The sequence below is a fragment of the Microcebus murinus genome, chromosome 6, assembly GCF_040939455.1.
Source record: "Microcebus murinus isolate Inina chromosome 6, M.murinus_Inina_mat1.0, whole genome shotgun sequence".
NCBI classification, from domain to species: domain Eukaryota; kingdom Metazoa; phylum Chordata; class Mammalia; order Primates; family Cheirogaleidae; genus Microcebus; species Microcebus murinus.
Genome location: NC_134109.1, coordinates 12,634,355 through 12,657,361, shown reverse-complemented (window position 1 = coordinate 12,657,361; position 23,007 = coordinate 12,634,355). Strand labels below are relative to the sequence as shown.

Here is a 23,007-nt window from a genome sequence, read left to right as displayed (position 1 = left end):
ATTTTTCTAATTGCTTCCACATTGCTTCCACATTTAATTGGCATTATATAAGATAGCACTTTCTATTCTTCCCTATTTATTCAATATTTATATCAGTATGGAACATGGATTCCTGTTGTATAATCTACATATGATCATGATTTATTTTGATGCTCCAGTTGTCCCAGATTTGTCTAGTGGGAACGCTTTCAGGCTGGCTCCTGTGTCCTTTTGACATTTCCTCATGGTTTTTTGAGCACTTCCTTCCTTCCTGGTACCACAAGATGTCTCAGGCTCTTCTTGTTTTTTCCCTATCTCAGTCCTGAGATCAGCCATTTTCCCAAAGAGTCCTGGTTCATTTTAGGGGAGAATGGTTTAGAACCAAGACCTGGGTGCTAGGCTGTGATCATTGCCATTGTGCTATCATCACTACCAGGTCCTGTCAGTGGACAAATTTGGAAATATATGCATCTTTGCTTATTTCTCATCCATCCACTTATATATATATACACGAAAAAGCACAAGTCCACACTGATCTCCTATTCCATTTCTCCATAGGGCTGCGGGCCCCAATCCCCAGGCCGCACATCACATCACTCCGCCTCCCCCCTACCCCTTTCCATGGAAAAATTGTCTTCCATGAAACCAGTCCCTGGTGCCAAAAGGTTAGGGACTACTGCTATAGGGTTTGTCTTACTCTTCTACCTTTCTACATTTGTTACTTTTACCCTATGTTTTAAACTGGACTCCCATAGTCTTCAATATATTTATTTGTTCATTCTCCTTGTGATTATCCAATCTCCTGACCATAGGGCTGGCTCCTTTGCTCCAAGCCCCCTGTACATTGCTGCTGCGAGGACTGAGTTCCCTCCCTTTCCCCGATCCATGGCAGCACCTGCCGATTGAACCCAACAGTGGGTATTTTAATGAAAGTACCTTAGGCTCAGATGGTGGTGCCAAGACAAATGTTCCAATTTATGTGGTGCTCTGGCCAAGGTGAAATAAGCATAGATTCTGAAGGTTTTTACTTTGAATAGAACTGTATAGTCTGAGTTTTTGTCTTATGTTGTTAAAATGTTTTCCTCATTACTTGTATATAATGTTCAAGCAAGCATCAAAATAATGATCGCTGAGGAGTCCGGGTAGTGGAGGAAAGTATGAAAAGGAGGGAAGTGTAAACCCAGTCTTGAGGGGAGTAATGGTTATGGCAGGAGTAGTAATCTCAATCGAAAATGCTATCTCAGTCGGAACACATTAGCAGTTAAAGATCTTAAGTAACGTGTTAACATTATTTTATAACTGTCCTTGCAGAAAACTTTGCCTTTCACTTCATCATTTGGATCATCCACCCCCTTAATTCTTAAGTTTTAGGAATGTCAGGACCAAGTTCACTATATTGAGTGCTGAGGTGTTCCTTTATTAAACAGTCAGTTATTCTTCAATCTTAACAATTTGTAGTGGGAGGAATAATGTCATGCCCCTGGACAAATGATTCTTTGGAAAGCTCAGGATGGAGTCCAATTATGTAACAAATGTGGGCAACTGTATAATAATTATTAGAACTTATTCCTACCTGTGAGAAAATGGAGTCTCTAGGACCATAGTTATTTCCATTTTAGAGATTTGTTTCACCTCCTGGGAATAACCACACAAGTGCCCATTTTCTAAAAAAGAACTGAGCCTTTAGCAATAGTAGCTGTCACTGAGTATTTTCTGTGTCCCAGATGATGTGCTAAATGCTTTACGTGTCTCATTTAATCATGACACTGAACAGTGTGGGTACTGTCGTTATCCCAATTACACATGAGGAAACTGAGGCTTAAAGTCTGTTGTTAGTCCTCCAGCTCTCACACGTGATAGACATTACCATGTGTAGTGTTTTGATGGATTACTAGAGTTCTTCAGTTCTGAGCAAAAGAAATTGTCTCTGGCTAACTGGGAAAAAAAGGAGTTTATTGGGAAAATAACCCCAAGGGAGCTCTGGGGATCCTGACAGTCTTTCAGAGCGCATCTAAAGGAATATATTAACTACAAATTGGGTCCCTCAACATACAGTATCATGAGGGAAATTCACCCTGGCTTCTTTTTGGAGGGACGGGTCCCTCTCAAACTCCTGGGCTCAAGCAGTCCTCTCACTTCAGCCTCACAAGTAGCTTGGATTGTAGCCACACCTGGCTCCAGCCTGGCTTTTGTTAAATGCCAACCCTGTCTAACCAAGGTTAGACACAGATAGGGAGAGTTCTCCCTAAGAATTTAAGGGCATGTTACCAAAAGGTAGAAGAATGGGAGGCAAAGACACACAATAAATACCTGCTTTATAGATGCAGTGGCTAGGAGCACCCGCTCTGGAGTCAGGAGCTTCAAATCCTTGGGCCACCTCATTCTGTTGTGAATTGGGCCTGGTTACTTTATTTCTTAGCACTTCAAATATATGGGGATGGTCTCGTACCACTTCCTAGTGTCATATGTGAAGATTAAATAATATGAACCACAGAAAGCACTTGGAGTGTATGGTCCATGGTAAGCACCTTATTACTCAGTAATGATTATTAATTGGCATATTGTCCCATTCCATCTTTATTACAACTCTAAAGGCTTGGGATCACCTCCATTTTTACAACTTAAACTTGCTCTGGGGCAAGTGGCAAAGTCTGAGTGGTATTTTCAAATTCACACAGCTGATCGCTGGTGAATCAGTACTTTCACCGTGCCACCTCGATCTACAAAAAAAAAGCTCTAATATTTATCCTTTTAGCTTTTAGACAAGAATCCTTCAAAGTAACTTCTGATATATTACTCAGAATTTCTTCTTGATAACAGTGGAATTTATACCATCTGACCTAATGTAGGTCTAAAACATTTTTATCTGTAGACATTTCCTAAGATAATTTATTTATTTTGAGACAGAGTCTTGCTTTGTTGCCCAGGCTAGAGTGAGTGCCGTGGTGTCAGCCTAGCTCACAGCAACCTCAAACTCCTGGGCTCCAGCAATCCTGCTGCTTCAACCTCTCAAGTAGCTGGGACTATAGGCACGCACCACCATGCCCGGCTAATTTTTTCTATATATTTTAGTTGGCCAATTAATTTCTTTCTATTTATAGTAGAGATGGGGTCTCACTCTTGCTCAGGCTGGTTTCGAACTCCTGACCTTGAGCAATCTGCCCTCCTCGGCCTCCTAGAGTGCTAGGATTACAGGCATGAGCCACGGTGCCTGGCCTCCTAAGACAATTTAAATGCAGCAAACCTTCTTGTTTGGTCAATGTGATAATGCATTAATCTAGAAAAACAGTCTTTTCTCATCTTTACTGCTGATTTTATGTTATTCCCACAGAATACTAGAAAACAGTATCCTTTAGTCAAAAATAAGAAAACCTATAGGCTGCATGAGAATCTTGGAACAAGTTTTTCCGGGAAATGCTTATATGCTGGTTCCAAAAAGCCATCTAACAATTTCTCAAAAAATCTCATAAGAGGAAGACGTGAGGTTGCATTAGGATTTGGTCAAGTGGTTTCTTACCCTTCCAAAGCTATTTTTAAAGGTTGCTCATTGATGGATCTGTGCTTGTCTGAATTCACAGGCTTTTTCCTCCTTTTACTTGACATTTTAATAAATTTTCTGGTTGAGGATGTCGGTGGCAGGTTAAGAAAATTTGCAAGTAACCTGCTACTGGAAGAAGTAGCTCTTGTATAAAACAAAATTGGCACCTAAAGGAATCCTAACAAGTTTGGACAATGGGATAAATCTAAGAAAATGATGTTACCTCTCTTTCTAAACCAAAGGTACAAACATGTAATAGAGCAATAAAGCCTAGAATTGTAGGTTTTAAAAAAAGTGTTATTGTACTATAAGCTGAGTATAAGATGGCTGCCGAAAAAGGTAATGGGCTTAAGGCCACATTCCTAATAAACTAATGGACACGATAGTTACTAATAGACTTTTAAGGGTAGCCTAAACATAAGACCTGGAACTATAAAACTACTAGAAGAAAACCCAGAGGAAATGCTCCAGGCCATTGGTCTAGGCAAAGGTTTTATGGCTAAGATCTCAAAAGCACAGACAACAAAAAGAAAAATAAACAAATGGGACTATATATTAAGCTCTAAAAAGTTTCTGCAGAGTGAAGGAAACAACAGAATGAAGAAAACCGGTTGAATGGAAGAAAACATTTATAAACTCTTCATGTGACAAGGGACTAGTATCCAGAATATATGAGGAATTCAGTAGCAAAAAACATAATCCCATTAAAAACTGGGCAAAGGTTCTGAATAGACATTTCTCAAAAGAAGACGTACACACGGCCAACAGATTTATGAAAAAATGCTCAACATCACTAATCAGGGAAATGCAAATCAAAACCCCAATAAGCTATTATCTCATTCCAGTTAGAATGACTGTTAACAAAAAGACAAAAAAAAAAAAAAAAAAATGCCAGTGAGGATGTAGAGAAAAAGGAACTCTTATGCACTGGTGGTAGGAATGTAAATTAGTACAGCTGTTATGGAAAACAGCATGGAGATTTCTTTAAAAACTAAAAATAAAACTCTATAATCCAGGAATCCCGCTACTGGGTATTTATCCAAAGGAAAGGAAATCAGTATATCAAAAGGATACCTGCGACCCTATGTTTATTGCAACATTATTCACAATTACCAAGTACAAAATCAACCTAAGTGTCCATCAGTGGATGAATAGATAAAGAAAATGCAGTATGTATACTTAGTGGTATACTATTCAGCCTCAAAAAAGAATGAAGTCTTGTCATTTGCAACAACATGGATGGAACTGGAAGTCATTACATTAAGTGAAATAAGCCAGACAGACAAATATCACATGTCCTCACTCACATGTGGGAACTAAGAAATTGATTCGTGGAGGTAGAGAGTAGAATGATAGTTACCAGAGGCTGGGAAGGGGAGGAGGGGTGGGGAGGATGAAGAGAGGTTGGTTGATGGGTACAAACATACAGTTAGATAAAAGGAGTAAGTTCTAGTATTCAATAGCACAGTAGGATGACTATAGTTAACAATAATTTATATTTCAAAATAGCTATTGATAGAAGAAAAGATTTGAAATGTTCCCAACAGAAATGATAAATGTTTGAGGTGACGGATATCCTAAATACCTTGATTGATTATTACACTTTATATGCAAGTATCAAAATATTACATGTACCCCATAAGTATGTACAAAGATCATCAATAAAAAATAAAAATTTAAAAGGTGGTAATGGTCTTGCTTTATTCTACTGGTAAGAAAGACCCTGCTTAGAGCCCTTCCTGCAGTAAACATTCCCCCCTCTTTTTAACTCTCCCCTCTAATGAGTAATAAATGCACATTATAGAAAATTTGTAAGGCATAGAAAAACATAAAGAAACAGAAAAATGCCTGTACTAATGTAGTGCTTCTATCATTTTGGCCTATTTTCATCTTTTTTCAATGCAATGTTTATATAATTTGTGTACAATTTTGTATTGTGCCTTTACAGAAAATCTTCCTATGTTTGTAAACATCTTTTAATGGATGCAAATACTCCATCATACGGCTATATCATTATTTATTCAGCTCTTCCCAATTGTTGGATGGTTTCCAATTTTTTTCTCTGTAATCTGAAATGTAGACATTTATGCATAAAGTCAGGCATCATGGATGATATTAATACTAGCAAATAATTGCAAACAGCCTAAGTACCTCTTTTTATAAAACATTAGTGTAGGTCCAGAGGAAAGTAACCAGCTGTTGAAAGACCTGGAAATCATAGTAAATAGGAACTAAGGATATTTAGGCTGGAGTATGCAATAGGGGACATTTTTGGAACAGAGTGTATCTTAGAAAGAAATGAGCTCAGGATCGCTACAAGCCTTCAAGAAGCTGATCATCAGGTCAGTTGCAGTGTTCTTTCATCCCCCGTAGTGACCTGGCTTTGTGACCTCTACGTGTAGACACTCTCTTTGGGAAGAGGTGGTAAGTCTTCAACATTCAACAACGAAATGAGGGCATCAGTAATCTATCCACCACCATCCCCCGGAACATCACCGTTCCAAGAATTTGCTTCCAGTGTCAGCGTCTTATATGTGAATGATCTCCACTTGCCTTTCCATCTGCTGTGGGTTTTGTTTGGTTTTTTTTAAGGGTTCTCTTTCTCTCTCAAAACTTATGAGACCACATTTGACCCTGACCAACATGGAGGAGAGAGAACAATTTTTAAAAAGATTTGTTAGAATAGTCACTCTTCTCGATACTTTATTGCTAGTAATTATTAAAAATATGTTTCACAATGGGGACAAACAAGGTGATCGATAGTGGCAGCAGTTCAGATCTCGCCCACAGGCATCAGCCTCCAGCAGACAACCCAAGGAGCACCAATGTTTAAGTTCTTGGGTGAATTCTCCATGCCATGACTGGTTTCCTGAGATGTGAGGCCAATCGCCAGTTCTGGAGTTCTCTGAAAGGATTAACTTCTATGGGAAATCAATGAAGGACAACAAATAAATTGCAAGCCATAAGGTAGAGCATGTTATATGCTATTTAACACACGAGGTCCAGTGTTTCCATTTGTTGCTGTCCTGGAACGAAGAGGACTTGCTATATGTTGCTTTGGTTTAAACCTTGTAGTAGCCCATGCCAGACCTAAGAGTTATCTCCACTTTACAGTTGAAGAGATGAAGACTCAGGCTGAGAATTTCCTTGGGTGTCAATTAATAGTAACTAAGAGCCATAGGCTGGGCACGGTGGCTCACACCTGTAATCTCAACACTTTGGAGACTGAGGCAGGAGGATTGCTTGAGGATGGAAGTTCAAGACCAGCCTGGGCAACACAGTGAGAGTCTCTCTATATATATATTTTAAAAAGCCATAGCCAGGTTACTAATCCAGATTTCTGAGTATTCCAAAGTTCACACTCTTGGATAGGTTAAAGACTTCAAAGGAATGACTATGATTATAGATCTGTCCTAATGTGGCAACAAATAGGCATTTAAAAGAGGAAGGAGTCAGTTGTATGGATTGAAGACATCATAAAACAAGACAAGTTGCCAGGCGCGGTGGCTCACGCCTGTAATCCTAGCACTCTGGGAGGCTGAGGCGGGCGGATTGGATTGCTCGAGGTCAGGAGTTCGAAACCAGCCTGAGCAAGAGCAAGACCCCGTCTCTACTATAAATAGAAAGAAATTAATTGGCCAACTAATATATATATAGAAAATTAGCCGGGCATGGTGGCACATGCCTGTAGTCCCAGCTACTCGGGAGGCTGAGGCAGAAGGATTGCTTGAGCCCAGGAGTTTGAGGTTGCTGTGAGCTAGGCTGACGCCACGGCACTCACTCTAGCCTGGTCAACAAGTGAGACTCTGTCTCAAAAAAAAAAACAAAAAAAAAAAACAAGACAAGCATATTTCCTACCCATCAGTAAAGGAAACTTCCATGCTTCTCTGTCCATTGGATTGAAACTCCAGGCTCTGTTTATTTCTGGGGCTTTGACTTGCTTTTTTTCACCACATTTCAAAATAGAAGCAGTGGTCATCTTAGTCAAAGCTAGGGTTTACTGCTTCTCCTGTCCCACTCTTGGAGTATTTTTCTGCCGCTGGTAGAGCTGCTTCAGACAGATTTAACATTTTGAGATCTCTGCCTTTGAAATATAGTAGGGAAAGGACTAGTGTTAAATGCAAATTCAGAAACCAAGGAAAACCTATGAACTCAATGAGGATCGATGTACAAAATGATCAGTAGTGGGTCTTTGGAGTTGCTAACCTCAACTTCCATTCTAATTCCCTTTCTGACTATGAAGGCATCAGAATAGCTAAGGATGATAGGGAACCTGATGTTTAGACTTACTATATGGTGGGTGCTGGGCTAGGTACTTTATTACTGCATTGTTTGCAATGCCAAACCTAATAGTACCATTCATGGACAGAGGAGTAGCTGAGCAGATTATGGTATATCCACACTGCAGAAATACTAAGTATTTTAAAAAGTAATTTAAGGCCGGGTGCTGTGGCTCACGCCTGTAATCCTAGCTCTTGGGAGGCCGAGGCGGGCGGATTGCTCAAGGTCAGGAGTTCAAAACCAGCCTGAGCAAGAGCGAGACCCCGTCTCTACTATAAATAGAAAGAAATTAATTGGCCAATTGATATATATATAAAAAATTAGCCGGGCATGGTGGCGCATGCCTGTAGTCCCAGCTACCCGGGAGGCTGAGGCAGAAGGATCACTGGAGCCCAGGAGTTTGAGGTTGCTGTGAGCTAGGCTGACGCCACGGCACTCACTCTAGCCTGGGCAACAAAGTGAGACTCTGTCTCAAAAAAAAAAAAAAAAAAAGTAATTTAGATTGATAGATGGATACAAAAACCGATCTGAAAAGATGTTTATGTTATATTAAAATGACAGTTGCTAGAATCCGTAGGAACATGTAAGGGAAAAAAGTAGAAAAAAAATGACAGTTGCAGAGTAATACATAAGATATGATTTCATCTTTAAAACTCTATAAGTGGCTGAGAGAAAATTCTAAGCCAAGTCTGCATTAAAGATGAAATTTTTCCATATGTTCAATGAATTTTACTAATTCTTTTGTTTTTCCTCAGTGAATACTTAATCTGAAAGGAAACATGTATGATGTGACATGAAAATCCTAACCTCCCCATGATGGAGCTGGAGAGAGGCAGTAAGAGGTGGAGATGGGGCAAGAAGAGTGGGGGGAAGAGGAGCATGAGGCAGGGGAGGCCATCTGGGGGCACCCCCAACCCCAGAGCCACTGCCCTTGGCCCCTTGCCCTCCCGTTGCACACCCTTGCATCAAATGGACCCCTGTCTTTGAGGACTTCACAGTGTAGTCCAATCTATGCCCATCTCGTTGCCAATATATGATTCATTGCTCTTTAAAAAGTCTGGACAAGTTATTATCTTGAATATGGTTTCAGGTATGTTTTAAGAACACGTACAACTGGTTTGGTACCAGTATTTTGGATCTAGTCCTGCCTTAGCCTCTCACAATGAATGACAAGCATGATGACTGAGAACAAAAGAGCATCTTGCTGTTGAAGGAACACTGACTAGAGATTTGAAAGGCTTGATACTGACACTTTCTGTGGGACCTTGGCCAAGTCTCTGGTCCTCTCTGACCCTCAGTTTACTTATCTGTAAAATGGACCTGCGTTAGGCTTCGACTAGATACTTTATAAGATCCTATTCTACGTCATGATTCTATTATCCTGGACAAATATATTGTGCTGCTTTGGGCATGCCATTCTATTTTTATATCCCAGACACTGTGGGGAATAGGTAATAAATGTAAGACCTGGTCAATGAATGCCTTTCTGGGTCTCCATAGCTGTCATCCTCCACACGGCCCTCTTCTTCCTCATTACCATCATAACCTAGTGGGTAGAAAACAAACACCACATTAATTCAGTGCACTGTTCTGGGCAAAGGGGAAAACCGCACACCTAATTTTAGCACTTGCAACCAACATTCCTTTGCTGAATGGATTAACTATAGATCTCCTTAAACCCCAACAGGGGAAAATCTTTCTTGTACACATGGCTGTCCCCCGGAGGTATTTTCATATTGAAACCATATTTTGTTCAAAAATAACTGGATTTATTAGTAGTTTTCAATGGTGGTAAACCTGAAGGTTTCAGCCTAACATCTAATCTTAAAAAGGGCAATTAGTTGGAGTTATTAAAAGCTCAGCATCCCACAGATTTTTGAAAACTCATACAGGGTTTCAGAAAACATTAATATCCCCTTTAAACTCTTTCTTCTGCAAAATAACCTAAGCAAATGAGATATTCCTTAGAAATAAGAGAAGTTCTATAAAGAGCGATGGAGGAGATAAATCTTTAATGCTCTGGATAATCTAACTCCCTATTCTCAGCCTGCAGTAGGGGATAGAATCTAAAGATGACATAAAACTTTGAGGGAAATGAAATTAATTCATCTCTATCTCTAGAAAGTACACACAAATGCAAAAGAGGAGCTTTTCATTGTGAGGAACTAGGCTAAAAGAGAACACCATTTGGAGAAATTAGTTTTTAAAAATATACCATAAAGCAACCAAATGAAGGTTTGATTAACAAAGCAAGCCTAAGGTGGATTCATATCCTATGTAATGCTTATGCAATGGCTCCCAGCCACTCTGGAACAATCTGATCAGAAACGTCTAGAAACTGGAATGAGCAATGTCTGTCATCCATTGTACCTGCTTTCAGCCTAGTGAATGTTAACCCTCAATCCACCCCAAAAGTAGGGCTGGTGCAAGTTAGATTCATTTCTTGAAAACTGACTATGTGCAGGGTGCTGGACTCTGGGGGAAGAAAAAGAAATAAGGCAATCAGTCCCAGCATTGACAGTTGTGTGCTTAAAAACATGGACACAGACTGTTCGGGAGGCTGAGGCAGGAGGATCGCTTAAGCCCAGGAGTTTGAGGTTGCTGTGAGCTAGGCTGACGCCACGGCACTCTAGCCCAGGCAACAGAGTGAGTCTCTGTCTCAAAAAATGAAAAACACGGACACAGAGTCTCTTCAATAGATCAGAACTGTTCTGGTCAGATAGATGCGCAAGAGCAGTGTGATGGAAAGGAAGAGGGAAGTCGGGAGAACTACTGAGCCACTCCTGTGGCCGGGCAGCTGGGGTGACCTGAGGAGGAGAAACGGAGGCCAGGCCCCAGGTGGTTTCCCTTTGCCTCCTGGCAACTCTACAGGAAGAACATGAGGAGGCTTGACCGTGTACCTGAGAATATATTCTTTCTGATTGAAAGGTGTTGTGCAATATATTTATCTTGGATGATGGAATCATGATGTAGAAGAGGATCTTTTAAATTATCTTGTTGAACCCTACCCCAGGTCCATTTTACAGATAAGTAAACTGAGGGTCAGAGAGGACCAGAGACTTGGCCAAGGTCCCACAGAAAGTGTCAGTATCAAGCCTTCCAAATCTCTAGTCAGTGTCCCTTTTACAGCAAGGTGCTCTTTTGTTCTCAGTCATCATGTTTGTCATTCATCGTGGGTGGCCAAGGCAGGACAAGATGCAACGCAGGGGCGGTGGTGGGTGATTGGTTAGGATGGGGGCAAACTGGGATTTCTGACGGTGGGTGTGAGTTTAAAGCCAGAGTGCTCATGGACTAAGTCCTGATAGCACTTCAGCCACTTCAACGCGTGTCAGTGGGTTTCTGTCTACCAGTGTGGAAATGGATCATGAGATCTGGGGTCTGAGATCTGGCCATGGGACCCAGGACAATGCCTCTCTGCTTCAAGTGAACAATGAGAGTGGCGACAGTAACAGATATCTATAGTGTTGCCTGCCCAGCATCCACTCTTCCTTCTCTAGTAACAGAAAACATCTGGTTTTCCCCTGAGAAACCCATCCCTTCCCAGCTCTGAAAGGGAAGGGCCATGCATACCCTCAGTGCCAGGGGACAGTGTGTGACACAAGGCGGGGCCACAGTGGCTGGTTCAGGGCGACTCTGCATGTGACTCAGGCCAGGCCAGAGAGTATTAGCACCAGACCTTTGAGAAACAATGATGGGAGGAGGACCTGCTTCCTGCCTAGCAGCTGAGTGGCAAGACCTGATCTTGGGGGGGTGGGGGGTGGTCAGCTTTGCCTCTTTGCCGTGTCATGGAGGACAGCCTGCCTGAGAATGACACCCACAAGGGAAGAAAGCTAAAGGTGGAGACAGAGAGGCAGGTAGAGAAGGGGGGAGATTTGGAAGCCTTTATTTAGAGGGGTAGGGAGAGAGAGAGAGGATGATATTGTTGGAGTTTCCCTCAATCCACTCCTTGAACTTACAGAAACCAATGACTCCCCCTACTCCTTTTTTGGTTTGTTTGCTCATTTAAGCTAGTTTGAGCTGTTTTTGCTGAAACTTGAATAGAAGAGTTCTCACTAAGAAGCATGCACCCCATAGAAGCAAACAATTGTGAGAGCCACACGGGTGTGTCAACTAAACCCAAGCTTCCTCCTATCTGCGCGCTGCAGTTAACAGGCGCCCTGCTGCCCCGGCAGCGCTGTTGGGCGGGAATCTACGAGACCTCTGAAACCCAAACACCACGTGTGTTGACCAGGAAATGGTTTGCAGTCAGCTGTTCTTTCAAATCAAGATTCGTTGGCGAATTCTAAGTGGAGTGGAAATGTTGCCAAATCAGAGATTTTCCTTGATTTAAAAATTTTTTCCAAACTGTGAAACCAAATTTCTTTAAAATTTTTTTCCTTCTTCTCATCATCAAGAGAAGCACTAAGCAGGCCCTGTGGATAGGAGCACAAGTTGAGTTTGGATTTATAAAGGAATCTTGATGACAGGGAAAATGGTGAGTTATTGGAAAGAGGTGTGGCTAAGGGTGAATTAGAATTCACTAAGGCTTGATCTGGAAAATTCTTTAGACCTTGACTCCCCGTAGAGAGAACATTACTGGCTACACCTACGAAGGCAGGAGGAGGCAGGACCTCGGTGGCCTCTTGCGCTGCGGCTGTCTCATCCCTGCTCCTTGCTCTGTCCCACTCTGTCCCGCTCTCTCCACCTCTGAAGGACGCTGGGGTTTTTATCCCACAGCGAGGACATTTTCTCTCTAGAGTAAATGTCTGAAGAACAAGGACAATGCTGGTGGAACTCACCCCTCCCACCTGCCCCTCCAGCACACGCGTCCTCCATGGACCTTGCGAAGAGGAGGAATCCCTAACCTGCTGGGGCTCGCCTGGCCCTCGTCTGTCCTGACTGTTCCATCTCGAGTGTTGGTCTTCGAGTGGCAGCACAGGACACAAGCACGAAGAGCAGCTGGCCTGGGTACAAGGAAGGTCTTTAACACCGGACGCCTGACATGTTCTGATGGAGTCATCATCCTGAAATTGTAGGCAAATGCCGGTTTTAGATCCCTTCAGACCAAAACAGAAACTCCAGGCTCATTAATTCTGCTCCTACTAAGCCCAGTTATGCCTAATTCACATGTGCTATTCTAAATGCAAAGCAATTTCCCATTTCCCAACGAAAAGATTTAAAATATCCCCAAACAAAACCCAATTGTTCCAGGCCAACTTACATATGTAAGCTTTTAGGGAAATAAATAAAATAGCTGTTTATAATATTTCATTTTTTAACGTAAAAAATTGTATGTCTATAAGTCACATGTTATATAAAAGGATATATTAATTTAGAAATTAGCTCTTTTCCACTCTCGTGTTTCCTGGGACAATTTCATTCAAACTCTGCTGGCGGTTCGTTGACATCAGCATCCTCGTCCACATTCGTAGGAATCTTCTAACAATCTAACACCTCAGCCCGTTTGCGTTGAAAGGCAACATCTTTGGCAACTATACATGCTGCTGTCATTGGGGACACAGGGAAAATTCCTCCCGTGGAAACATATTCGTGACTTCTACATCGTAAGCACTAAATGCATTGCTTTTAGTGGTCTTTAAAAAGTACTTTTTTTTTTTTTTCAACTTCTCACATCATTGTAAAGTCCTTCCCTCAAAGGACTAAATCTGTACTAAACGTTTCCATCTCCCTTTTCATGGTTTGTATCAAGTGGCATCCCAAATTAGCTTTGACTGCTTTGCTTCAGACTAATGTATCGTCCCCAAAATAGTATTTTAATGTTCAAGATAACAAGAGAATCTCCTGTAATATGCTAGATTTTTGTAAGGACCCAAATATAAGGCAACTTCCCTTTTTTTTTGAGACAGAGTCTCACTTTGTTGCCCAGGCTAGAGTGAGTGCCGTGGCGTCAGCCTAGCTCACAGCAACCTCAAACTCCTGGGCTCGAGTGATCCTTCTGCCTCAGCCTCCCGGGTAGCTGGGACTACAGGAATGCGACACCATGCCAGGCTAATTTTTTATATATATATATCAGTTGGCCAATTAATTTCTTTCTATTTATAATAGAGACGGGGTCTCGCTCTTGCTCAGGCTGGTTTTGAACTCCTGACCTTGAGCAATCCGCCCGCCTCTGCCTCCCAAGAGCTAGGATTACAGGCGTGAGCCACAGCGCCCGGCCAACTTCCCTTTTTGAGGGACAATTTTGGGGGAAGTCTTAAGTGTGTGTGTATACAGAAATAGCTTCGTCACCGGGAGAACTTACACCTTGCGTTATTCTTACCTGCCCGTGGGAGTCCGACAGCTGCTGTGTGATAGGTTAAGAGATGGTTGATGGGCCGGGCGCGGTGGCTCACGCCTGTAATCCTAGCACTCAGGGAGGCCCTGGCGGGCGGATTGCTCGAGGTCAGGAGTTCAAAACCAGCCTGAGCAAGAGCGAGACCCCGTCTCTACTATAAATAGAAAGAAATTAATTGGCCAACTAATATATATAGAAAAAATTAGCCAGGCATGGTGGCACATGCCTGTAGTCCCAGCTACTTGGGAGGCTGAGGCAGAAGGATCGCTTGAGCCCAGGAGTTTGAGGTTGCTGTGAGCTAGGCTGACGCCATGGCACTCACTCTAGCCTGGGCAACAAAGTGAGACTCTGTCTCAAAAAAAAAAAAAAAAAAAAAAAAGGAGATTGTTGATGATTGTGTTTATGTGCCAGAAACAAAAACTATTAACATACCCACCACGCCCCCACCTAGCAGGCAGCTTCTAAGAGCCTAGAGGGTTGATGTTCTAATTATTATTATTAAATATTATTTTATTTAATAAAAATTTAGGAAGTACCATTGTTTTTTTGTTTTGTTTTGAGGCAGTCTTGCTATGTCACCTGGGCTAACCTCCTGGGATCAAGTGATCCTCCTGCCTCAGCCTCCAGAGTAGCTGGGACTACAGGCACACACCACCACACCTGGGTAATTGTTTCTATTTTTAGTAGAGACGGGGGGTCTTGCTCTTGCTCAGGCTGGTCTCCAACTTCTGAGCTCAAGCAATCTTCCCACCTCGGCCTCCCAGAGTGCTAGGATTACAGGTGTGAGCCATCCACCCAGCCACCAGTGGTTTTTGTTATGTGATGAATTGTATTATGCAGAAGTCAAGAGTTTCAGGGGGAGGGGGGCATGGGCAATATATATAACCTTAACACTTGTAACCCCATAATACGCTGAAAGGAAAAAAAATGAGAAAAAATGAAAGTGACTCTGTAGAAAAAAAAAAAGAAGTCAGAGTTTCAGTGTACCCATCACCATAATAACATACATTGTACTCGATAGGTAGATTTTTATGTTTTACCCCCTGATGTGCTGATTATGATGGGAGATAGAATTGAAGAATTTTTAAGGGTGAAGAAATGTAGATTGAGTTATTTCCAAAAGGGCAGAGATCTGCCTGCAAGAGAAAAAGAGTAGATCCTAAAATGGGAGAAATAGAGAGAAAGGGGAAAGACTATTGTGGGCTAGGTTTTCTTTTAAACTTTGGGAATTTAGGAGGAGAGGAAGGGAGGGGGGGAAGAGAGAGAGAGAGAGAGAGAGAGAGAGAGAGAGAGAGAGAGAGACTGAGCCTGAAGCCTGAATGAAGTTTCAGCGCAGCTACTGATCGATGTTGTAAGAGACAGAAACTGTATCACACACGACAGGCAAAGGAGAAGTTGAATCCCTTTTTGGCAATTTCGAAGAGACTAAATTAAGGCTTCCCTTGCTTTCCAGTTCATTTGGGGGTTTCTTTTAAATGTGGTAGCTTACTGAAATGGGCTCCACGCAACAGCTTGGGTTTGTGTACGTTTGCTGGTAATGTTAGGAAACAATCCTGGCGAGCTTTACAGTTTTCAAAGTGCATTGTCATTCCACATCTCCGCGAAGACCCTCCGCTGCAGTGGTGTCCCCTGCTGTTAATGGGGCTCAGAGCTGGAGTCGCCCAGGTGCAGGGCTCCCTCCTCCCTCTCCTCACTGTGGTCCTCCTGCCTTTCATCCCTGCCCTTCCAGCCCGTCCCCGCCTGGTCTGCCCGCTAGGAGCCTGGAGTGCGCTGCAATGGCGGCGTCCCAAAGGGGAGCAAGGCAAAGTCTATCCCTCCATTAACAGTCGGTCCCTGACCTGGGCGCCTCTCCGCCAGGGCGGCATTCCCACTTCCTGACCTACACACCGCTGGGATTCAGGGGCAGAACAAGTCTCTGAAAGCACTCCTCATGGTTTTCCATGTGACCTTGAGCAAATAGCCTACAGCAAGGTCATGCTTTCCTAACCTGTAAAATAGGGATTATGCCACATTTCATCCACTCCAAGAAGCACATTTTCTCGTATTGTAACACCTCTGAAATCGAGAGAGCCTTAAAATTCTTTGCATGTCAAAGTTTTATTAGTAGCTTCCCCCCTTTGCTTAGTGGTATAAAAAAATAGTGGTGCGTCATACAGTTGATGAAAAATGTAACATATTTGATGAAAAATGGTAACATATTTACCTTTTAGGGTTATTGTGTGGGCTCACAATCACAAGGGAGTGACAAAGAATTCTTCTGTTATTTCGGCCTCTCCTGTCCGACCGGGAGGGCGCGTCCTGTAATCAGGGAAAGGCCTGTGAGGAACTTGAAGTCAGTTTTCAGTAGAAGAAGCAACCCGAGGACCGAGTCCACCATGAATTCTTACCCCAAATTCTAGGCCCCCAGGCCCTTGTGCAAGACTTGGGGTCTCCCTGCCAATGGCATCACCCGGTAGGAAGCCGGGCGCCCACTTGCCCGTGAGGAGATGCAGCTCTGGAGGCGGGGTGAGGATGCTGGACTGAGACCAGGCCTGTGTGTGTGCAGGGAAGTGAGGAGCTGGGGAGAAGCTTCTGGCCCGTGGCCCTGCCTCTGCCGTGCCTCGGGAGGGAGCTCTGCGTCCCCGAGCAGCCGGAAGAGCTGTGAGCATGGACCCAGGCGGAGCTGGCACAGGACCCCGGGGAAACTGAGGGCTTCTAACCAGATGGCAGTGGGGCCTCAGGTAAACGATGTTCACGGTCCCCACCCCAGTGCATCGCAGCCAAGGCGCACTCTGTGCCCAGCGCCACGCTGACTCCGTGGAGCAGCGCTGGGGACCCTTAGGTCCTGGGCCCTGCGGCAAGACTACAAGGTTAGCCTTGTGCCTCAGTTTCTCACAGGTAAATTGGGGGTTATAATATCACTTACTTTATATTATTGTGAGGATTAAAGGAGGTTATGGTTGTAAAACACAAAGAACGATGTGTGTTGAGTAAGTCCTCGATGAAAGCTAACTATTCATATTATTTAAAGTGTCTTTGAATCATTCTGACTTTATTTTATGTGGATTACATAATTTACTCCCAGATGTAAATTTAGTGATATCATTTCCACGTCCTTGGGAGGAAACTCTGTTGCTCTGTAACTGTCCTGCACGTCTCCACACCTACTGTTTCACCCGAGCATTCATTCATTCATTCATCCATCATTTATTCATTCATTCAACAGTGTCTCCCCATTGTAGGTGACAATTTGGTCTCTTTCTCTGCGTTTAAATCCAGCAGGAATTCCCAATTGATCCTTTCCCCTCGATCCCTTCCCTTCCAATGGGAATGGTGCTGTCTCGAGAGCACGAGAGCCAGGCAGGCCGCAAAGGCCACCGACCCAGCACTGTCTTATTTCACAGGTGAGAAAACGAGGCCCAGAAAGGCCAGGTGGCTTGCCCAGGTCTCGCGGGGAGTGCCAGGGCAGGGACCGGCCAGGTGCGCTCATTCCCGGGGACACCCGCCATCATCTGCAGAACAGGTGCACGCTGCTCTCGCCCTGCCAGCTGAGGTTCAGGGGAGGACGGGTGAGGCTCAGGGCAACACCTGCCTTAGAGTACCTCCTCAGGCGAAGGCGCCTCCTCCAACAGCTACTCTAGCTGGCGACTGCCTCCTCCTCCTGTCAGCCCTTTCTAAACAGCTAGAGCAGCAGGTGCTCGTTGTCAGCTAAAGGGGGCACCAGTCCTTTGCAGATGGGAGCTGCTGGGCCCCTGGCCTAATCCTGCTCTCTCCTGCACTAATTCCCTGCAAATAATCTTCCCAGGCTGGCCTTAGCCTACTTCCCCGGGGTTGGAAGGCACACGGGGTAAGCCGTGGGGCTTAACGACGGTGCAGCCACGCGATTGGAACCCACAGCATGTCACTGGCACAAAACCACCCAGAAAGGCGGGTGCCAGTGCTCCCGTTTCTCAGACCAGGAACTGAGGCTCTGCTAGGCCAAGTGGCAGTCCCAGGCTATGCAGCTATGGGATTTGAATTCTGACACTGCAAGCTCATTTGCAAAGTTGAGCCCCGGCTGTGAGGCGTTAATTATTCATGGGTCCTGCCCCTGCGCCCCTGGAGCCTGTCTGCTTTCCTGGGGATGTGCTGACAGTGGAGCTGGCCTCGCTGCAGCCCCCAGGGGAATGTCTGCTTATTTTCCTGAAGTGACAGGTGGAGCAGGCCAGCTCATCACCACCAGAAAGGGTGATTGGGAACGGCGCCCACTTCCACGTGGCTGCCGCACACATACGGGAGGGACGGTGTGCGTGCAGGTGGTTTCCACGAGGCGGCTGGACCACCTGCAGCAGGAGAGCTGCCTCAGTTGTCACATGCTGAAAGAGATGTCTGTCCATGCAACAAGCACTGACCTAGCATCCACTATGCCGGCCGCTGTTGTGGGAGGCTCACAAATGTTTAGTTCTCTTAACAACCCTAGGAAGTAAGTTCTGTGATCAGCCCCAGTTCCTCGGTTTATATATGGTGAAACTGAGGTGCAGAGAAAGGAAGACATTTGCCAAGGCCACGCGGTTAGCAGGTTGGCAGAGCTGGGGTTTGGACCCACACTGTCTGGCTCCAGAGCCCTCGCGCTCTGAACCACCGCACTCTGCAGTCGCTGCTGAACGTCTGTCCCGCTAGAGACCTCAGATATGGCTGAGATAGAAATGGCCTAACCCCCCAAAAGACACACACTGGAACATCAATACCCGAAGTATAAGGAAGAAAGGCAACGGTGCCAAAAGCAAAGTACAGATAAAGCTCTGGGACTTCAGAGAAAGGGGGATATAATTAATTAAGTAATTAATTATGTGTGTGTGTGTGTGTGTGTGTGTGTTTTTGGTTTGTTTAGCTGTCTTTTTTTTTTTAAGAAATTTCATTTTATTCTAATAAAGATTAATGCATGCCTGATAATCTAGTGATAATTCATAAGTTTAGTGGTTCACAATATTTTTAGAAAACATATTAACATCCAAATAAGGCATTGTATAAACGTATATAAAGAATGAAATATTTACTATAATCCTTTAAGAAAAGCCTTGGTCCATTTTGAAAGATCAACAATAAATTTTTGAAAAATCAAAGGAAAAGGAAAATAAGTTTTTTTCCCCCTAGGATACATAAGAACTACTTGCTGGCATTTGTTTGTGCCTGGAATAAAATGGGCCAGATTTTCAAAGGCAGTTAATAACAGCATGTACAGGGCTTGATTTAGCACCAAGTAAGGGCATCCTATGGAAGACATAGGTTTTTCTTCTATCTCTCAAATTGCCCCACTTCTCTTCCAGGTCACAGTACATAAGCATGCGTCCTTGTTGCCCCAAAAGGAATTGAAAATGATTTATAGTTATAAATGGCTGCTCACATGACACTTGTCTTTCTCCCTAAGACAGGGTGACAGTAAAAGCTAGCAGATACCAATTCTTTGGGAATAAAGAACTCCTTCAGGAAACTCAGTTACTGTCCTGGTCCTTGTTACCCTATCATATACATTCTTTTTATTGCTACACCTGTTTACTAATTATGTTTGGTATCTATGCCAAGGGAATACGCCCCAGGGATGCCTGATCTCGTTCTCTTTCCTAAAGTATGCTCATAGTGCCATGGGCTTTCTCTTTTATTTTTTTTTCTTTTCTTCTTCCCTTCCTTCCTTTTCTTTCACTGTATCTTAGATTTATCAAGGCAGAACGTGTTTGGATCAAAGAGAAAAACTGGCAAGTATATCCCGAAACACGCATTTCTTAACCTGAGTTACATCTAAAAACAAGACTTTAATTACATTTTCTGTTGAAAATTCATTCAACTTTGGTGCTTATCTAAGAATTTGTAAGGTCAATTTCTGACATAAATCATATCCCTCAATACATACGTATTTTGAAAAGAAAACAAGTCATCTTAAAGTAATATTTTCCTGTATGGTAATTTATACATTTTTATAGCACATTGAAATTCTGAGTAAACTGAAGGTATGTTTAACAACAAAATACAGCATGCCTACCTTATATACTTCTTATTTGTACCTTGCAATAGATCTGTAAAGCTAGTTGCTTTTTTTCTGGAATTTTATAGATATGGTATCTTATGAAATCATGTTCCACCATGTTAGAAATGTCATTTTTGGCATCAATCTATGCAAAAACTTTTGAAGAGATATTTTCCCCAAATGACAGGTAATTTTTTTAAACTTTTCCAGAAAAATATGGAAATTTTATCATCCATTTATTCTTACTGAACAAAAGGTTATATTACTACCAATTGCTCTTTTAATTTTGCTCTAACAGATGTTATAAAACTTTAGACATCTTTAATATTTTTGAATTGCACACCCATAGTAGGTAACTAGATAAAACATTAGATGATTTTTTAAAAAATCAATCTTAGTATCTGACTCATTTGGCACCTCCTTAGTATCCAGTATAAAATCAGTGGAAATAAAAGTAACATAATTTTAAAAGAATATTCATACAAGCTAGAGTCTTAAGAAAAGAAGCTTCTAAATGCAAGGACAAGAAGGTTTTGCTCATTTTACTAGTTATACACATTTCTCCTCATGGAGTAACTGAGGCTTTCTGGTTTGTGGAACTTTAGTTTGCAGGAAAGCATATACGTGGGGCCAAATCTTGTTGGTTTCTGTTCCGGAGAATGTTTCCAACACCCCCTTTTTCTGGTAATATTCCAGGACTGGCTTCGTTTGGGCTTCATAAGCCTTCAGTCTCTTGATAACCGTCTCTGGTCGGTCATCCTCACGCTGAACGAGAGAGAGGCTCCCCAGGCACATCGTCAGTGCCCACAGTTTTGGGAGGGTTGAATTCAACGTTGTAGACGCGGCCACTGGCTGGATGAATCCAGCGAGCAGTGAGACGTTGTTTAATGACCTCAAAGGGCACATTCAGGTTAATCACTGTGTCCATCTGATGAACTTTATCTAGGGCTTCCGCCTGTGGAAGTGTCCTTGGAAAACCATCCAACAGCCAGCTATACTGGGTGAGATTTTTCAGCTCATGAAGGGCCAGCCGAGTCATGACACCGTCTGGGATGAGTTTCCCTTGGTCGAGGAAAGCCTTGGCTCACACACCAACTTCTGTGCCCCGCAGCATGCTGTCTCGGAGCAGGTCCCCGCTGGAGAGGTGCTTCAGCTCCAAGTGCTGGGTGATGCGCGACAACAGGGTGCCCTTGCCCGAGCCCAGGGCGCCCATGAAGACTGCGCAGGGGCCGCGCGGACGCCCCATGGCCGCGGACAGGCCCCCGCCGCCGACAGTGGCGCTCCGGCCCGGCCTGCGCGCCCGCCCGCTCCTCGGCCCGGGCCCAGGCTTGGCAGCGCCGCTAGCAGGCTGCGGCCGCGGCGTCCAGGCCGTCCCCTGTTTAGCTGTCTTTGTTCACTTGTCTACTGCCTGTTTCCCCACACTAAAATGTAAGCTCCCCAAGAGCAGGAACTGTGTCTTTTTTTTTTCTCCAGCATATTGTGGGGGTACAAATGTTAAGGTTACATATATTGCCCTTGCCCCCTCCCCCCTCGAGTCAGAGCTTCAAGCGTGTCCATCCCTCAGTTGGTGCGCATCGCACTCATTATATATATACCCATCCCCTTCCCCCCACCTGCCCAAGGAACTGTGTCTTGTCACCTCTGTATCCCCAGCAATTGCAACAGTACCTGGCACATAGTAGGTGCTCCATGCATGTTTATTGTTTGGTTAATGTGGTGAATTATAGATGGCCATACATTCTTTGCTAATTCTCCCACTGAAAAGTGGGTCTAGTTCCTCTTCCTTTGAACTTGGGCTTGCCTTAATGAGTTGCTTGACAACAGAATGTGGTAGAAGTGATGTTCTGAAGCTAAGTCCTAAGAAGCAGTGCAGGTTTCATCTGAGTTTCTTGGAACTCTTCCTCCTGGAATGCTCCCTCTCAGAACCTGGTCTTCTTGCTTCGAGCACCCCAAGGCACAGGAATAGGCCACGTGTAGGCTCTCCCATCAACGGCCCCCACCGTGCTCCCAGCTGGCAGTCGGCATGAGCTGCTGGCCTCCATAGTGAGCCCACTTGGGCATTCAGCCCAGACAAGAATTCAGATGACCATAGCTTCAGCCAACGTATGATGGCAACTACCTGAGCGACTCATGTGAGGACCACCCAGCCAAGCTGGGTCCATCCAAAGAACCATGAGAGAGGGGAGTGGGGTTCAGATGTGGGATGACAGGGAGGTGGCAGCATGCCCATGATAAAACAGCGTGTGTGTTCTGGGCTCATTTATGTAAGATCACATAGGCATGGGTGAGCATGCATGAGGAGGTGCTTGGAAGATGGTCACTGAATTGTTAATGGTGGTTCTCTCAGGACAGAAACATCCACGTGACCTTCACTCTCTTTATATTTGAATGAACTATTTAGATTCTTTACAATGAGTACACATTATTTATATAATTACATATAATCAGCAGAGGCAGGGGGATTACTTGAGTTTGAGCCAGGAGTTTGAGACTAGCCTGAGCAAGAGTGAGACCCCATCACTAAAAAATGGAAAGATTAGCTGAGCATGGTGGTTCACACCTGTAGTCTTGGCTACTTGGGAGGCTGAGGCAGGAGAATCACTTGAGCCCAAGAGTTTGAGACTGCAGTGAGCTATGATGACGCCACTGCATTCCAGCATGGGTGACAGAGTGAGACACTGTTCCAAATAAAAAATAAAAGAATTACATATAATAAGAAAGGTTACTGAGGTTGGGGTGGGAGAAAAATAATAAACTAAACTCAAGGTATTTCTCTGATGCAGTGGATATCTCTAACTATTGTCAAGGCTATTCTTTTTAGGGAATAAGATTAAGAGGACTTAAATTTTCACCACTCGGCTTCTTATTCAGATCCTAGTTCAGGTGAGGTGAAGGAACTTGCCCAACATTTCAAGGCTGGTATATCAGTCTAGGCTTCTACTTGAAACAGAAACC

General features: G+C 43.8%; 1 pseudogene; it reads right to left on the bottom strand.

Annotated features, from left to right (window-relative positions):
• Positions 1 to 19,773: 19,773 nt before the first annotated feature.
• On the bottom strand, positions 19,774 to 21,265 carry LOC105876325 (GTP:AMP phosphotransferase AK3, mitochondrial pseudogene; annotated as a pseudogene).
• Positions 21,266 to 23,007: the final 1,742 nt, after the last annotated feature.